The following is a 4,970-nucleotide window of genomic DNA, read 5'->3' as shown; positions in this document are numbered from 1 at the left end:
AATGGATCATGGGTTTTACAAAATCTTGTTATACAACATGCTCCTTGCAGGCTGAACTTTTAGCATTGGAGCAAGGATTAAAATTAGTTGTGGAGATGTCATATGCTGCTATAGAAATTGAATCATATTCAACGGATATAATAAAGATGCTTATGGATGAGAATATCAGTACTAATGCATATTTACTTAACTGCAGATCATTGATGTACCGACTGAAATCTCCGGTGATCAGGCACAACTTTAGGGAAGAAAATGTAGTAGCAAATTGCCTAGCTAAGGAAGCAGTCAAGAATTTCAAGCAGGATAAATGTTATCACCTTGCTCGCCCACCTCTTTTTGTTGAAGCTATTTTGGAAAAGGACATGCAAGGTTTTTGTTTTGGAATTAAGCAACTAAGTACCAATGTTTGTAATAGTCTAGTAACTTTAAACAATAGTAATGTCCTTCGGGACTATGCAACTTCGGTGTAGGTTTTTGCTTATTAATATATATGCTTTCTTATCATTAAAAAAAAAGACATAAGGTAGCTGGATCCGGAGGCAACAATCCTGTCTGTTACCGGAGAGAATGATACTCACAAAGATGAATAAATGCCACCCGATAGCATTTAGTGAAGAATATTTTACAGTATTACGCGGTCCGTTGCAAGGAATATGATATTCACTGCCTGTCGTTACACATTATTCAATGGCCCATATACTTGTCATTAAAGATAGATTTGATCCTAGGATCTTGTTCCCTAGGCGAAACTATAAATAGTGAGCTTTCTTATCACTGTGAAGGATACAAATTCTCCGACAAGCATACACTATATTCTATCAAAAGCTCAATAACATTTTTTTTTCTTGTTTATACTATTTTTACTGCACCCGGTAGCTCTGCACCCAGGATCAATATATCTGTTGTTTCATTTCAGGTTCAAGGCTAAGTCTCACATTTTTTGTCTAATTCATCTATTATTTTAGGATCAAATTAATTCACTTGTCTATAAAACCATGTATAAATTCAACTGTACTATTTTACGGGTAAACAATAACGGCAGATTAAACAATCTTGTTATTGACCCATATTTGTCAACCACAAATGACATAACTCCACTCTTTCTGTATGATTCTCATTTTGAATGTATTTCCCATTTCCCTCTACTACAATTATGCAGGGTCGAAGCCACAATATTGGTTGCGGGTTCGGCGAACCTAATAGCTTTTGTTTAAACTCTATAATTGTATAAAACAATCCAACGAATATATAAAAATTATTTATTTAGAACATAATAACTTAAAATAGTTATAATCCCGAACCCATAAGATTCAATCTTAACTCCGTCTATGCTGTGGTTTAATGTCTAAACTAATAGGTTGGGAATAGAATGATCATACGATACAACCACTCCATTTTCTATGTTATGGTTGTATCTTAGGATTTATAACCTCCCCCCCACCAAAAAAAATTGAATTAAAAAATGATATTAGCAAAATGTACTTATACAATTGACTCCAAATTTGTATTTGACTGTAAAGATCTGACTGGTTGTTTCGAGCGTTGGCAATTCGATCCGTGGTTTGCTGTCTTGAATAACTTCCTATGAGGTATTACAACTTGCGCGCATGGTTGGTTTGGTTCTGGGAAGATTTCAGAGTGATTTGGAAGCTTAAGTTACAAGTGTTGACCAAGTTTGACTTTTATGTATTTGATCTTGGATCGAAATTTTGATGGTTCTGTTAGGTCCGAATGATGATTTTGTACTTAGGCGTATGCCCGGATTTGAATTCGGAGATTCCTATGTTGATTTAGCTCTAATTGGCGAAAGTTGGAAGTTTGAATATTAGAAGTTCTTTGACATATGGTTGACTTTGGTTATCTATGTCTGTTTGGGATATCGAGCCTTGGAATAAGTTCGTATGGTGATTTATGACTTGCGTGTAAAATTTTAGGTCATTCCGAGTTTTTTATGCATGTTCAACGTAAGTTTGGAAGTTGGAATTTTGAAATAGTCATAAGCTTGAATTGATGTGCGATTCGTAGTTTTGATAGTATGTTGTATGATTTAAGGTCTCGAATAGGTCCGTGTTATGTTTTGGGATTGGTTGGTATGACTGGAAGGGGTCTTAGAGGCCAAGGGTATGTTCGGGTGAGTTTCAGACCATTTCTCTCATGTTTAGAGTTGTAGATTTTCTGGTGTTTTGGTGTTCATCGCGATTGCGGGAGGAGAGTCGTGATCGTGGAGTGTGTTTTGAGGTGGCTTGTCATTTTCCCTTCGCGTTCACGATGTGGCTGTCGCGTTCGCGGAGCCTAGAGGGGTTGTGGTCATCACATTCGTGTCCAGGTGGTCGCGTTGGCATAGAGTGAAGACTAGATGGTGTCACCAAGTTGTGGGCCTTCGCATTCACGTGTTGGTGACCGCGTTCGCGTAGGATAGTGTGGGGGGAAGGGGGGGTTAGGGGGTGCATCGTGTTCGAGGGTGCAAAACTGCATTCGCGAATGAGGATTTTGGGCGGTGTTTGATTTATTTTTTGCGATCGCGAAAGTGGTCCCGCGATTGCGAAGGGGACCATTGGGCAGTCATATTAAATATTTCATTTAGAGGGTTTTAGTTGTTTTATCACATTTTGAGTTCGAGAGCTCAGATTTGGGAGATTTTGGAGGGGGGAGGGATTTTCACGATTGGATTGGGGTAAATATTCTTTACTCGGATTTGATTATTATTCATGATTCCATCTTTATTTTTAGCATTTAATTGATGAATCTAAGTGAGGAAAATTGAAAATTTTAGTAAAAACTTTTCTAAATTAATTTGAGGATTTGAACCCTGATTCGAAGTCGAAATTGTATGAAACTTGTATGGTTGGACTCGTATTCGATTGGGTGTTCGAAATTTGGTACCTTTGTTGGGTTCCGGGAGGCTGACCCAGGTTGATTTTTTTATTTTTGTTCAAGATCAAAGCTTTATTGTTTGGAGTTATTTCCTATGGTTCTTATTGATGTTATTAAGTTATTTTGGCTAGATTCGAGCCATCCGAAGACTGATTCATGCGAGAAGAATTATTTAGAGTACTGATTTGGCTTGCTTGAGGTAAGTATCTTTACTTAACCTTGTGTGGGAGAATATCCATTAGGATTTAGCATTGATTGTTTATCCATGTTATGTGAAAAACTACGTGTACATGAGGCGACGAGTAAGTACACGGGTTCTATGTGTGGCTTTGTGGCAGGGTTGGACCGTAAACTATTAATATGTATTAATTTGATAAAGTAACTTATATGGAACATGCTTAAACCACTTTGTGATTTCCTAATCATGATTGCTACATTTGACTTAGCCATAGTCATGTTTTACTTGTTGAGCACTCCTCTACACTTCTATGTTATTGTCATGTCCGTATGCACCTTGTTGGGAAGTTGTGAGCTTGTATCTTGATAAAGCTTTGATATTATTGGTTTGTGATGTTGCGGAACATGTGAAGATGTTGTGTGGATTGATTGTTGTTGTGCAGAGTATAAGGGTAGAATTTCCATGTTGTTGATTGTGTGGACTATACGAGTGACTATTGTGATATTGTCTGGGGGGAGCGATACATATGGCTATTGTGATATTATCTGGACGGAGGGATACAGATGGCTACTGTGTTATTGTTAGGATTGAATGATATGAGTGGCTATTGTGTTATTGTCAGGGCGGAGTGATACGAGTGGTTATTGTGGTATTATCAGGACGTTGTGATAATGTTGGCTATTATATTATTGTCAGGGCGGAGTGATGCAGGTGGCTATTGTGTATTGTCAGATACGAGTGACTATTGTGTTATTATCTGGGCAGAGCGATATATGTGACTATTGTGATCTTGTAGAGGCAGAGTAATACAGGTGACTATTGTTGTTGTGATAAAAATATGGGGCACGATGTGTTATTTGTGTGAGTTTTATGTGATGACTTCTTGTTGAAATTGAGCCTTTACTTGTATTGAACTGTTATCATTTATTCTGATGAGGTTATTGCTATTCGTTTTCTGCTATGCTTTTGTTGCCAGTCTTTGACCTATTGCACATGTTATTTTGACTAGTGAGTATCACATGACTTGAACCTCATCACTACTTCTCCGAGGTTAATCTTGATACTTAATGGGTACCGACCGTGGTGTACTCATACTACACTTCTGCATATTTTTATATAGATCCAGGTGTTGGAGGTAGCGGACCTAGGCAGTGGGAGCTTCTTTGATCGCGGGGATTCAAGGTAGAGCTGTTTTGATCGTCGCAGTCCCTTAGAGTCCTTTCCTTATGTTTATACTGTCAATTCACTATCCGAACAGTATTGTATTTTGAAATATTTTTATATATTCAGTTAGAGCTCGTACTACCTAGTTCTGGGGATATGTTTGTGATTTTGTCATTTTGGCTTGTATCACCTTTATTTCGCATTTATGTTAATTCTGCTTTATTCTATCATATTTTACCGATTTAAATATTGATAAGTGATCGGCTTACTTAGTTTTAGAGACTAGGTGTCATTACGACCTATACGGTGGAATTTGGATCGTGACATTGACTAATAACATACTGATAGAGTGACGTATTGGTGTAACGTACTAATATTAAGAGAGAAAATACAAAAATAGGATGGAGCCATAAAATAGGAATATCTTAGGTACTCCGTACTAGTAGTACGTGTCAGCAGAAACAATAATAAAAAAGAAAAATAAGAACCAGTGGAAGAATGAAGCAGACAACACATGAACAAACGATATTCACTGAATCTCACTTATAAAATAAAAAAACATCTAAATTAAAAGGAAATGAAGGCATCATTTAAGAACCCCTTTTAGATAGGACTAATGTTTTGAAAATGATACAAACTCTATTACTAGACACTAGTGGAAGTGTTAGGTATCACTAATGAAAAGGACATTGTTGACTGCTTTCGTATAATTTGACAATGAATTGAACGGAATCTTTCGATTCCAAAGCTTCCC

This window comes from Nicotiana sylvestris, chromosome 9, assembly GCF_000393655.2.
Source record: "Nicotiana sylvestris chromosome 9, ASM39365v2, whole genome shotgun sequence".
Classification (NCBI taxonomy): Eukaryota; Viridiplantae; Streptophyta; class Magnoliopsida; order Solanales; family Solanaceae; genus Nicotiana; species Nicotiana sylvestris.
The sequence above is the reverse complement of the archived record's forward strand: the minus strand, read 5'-3'. Positions refer to the sequence as shown.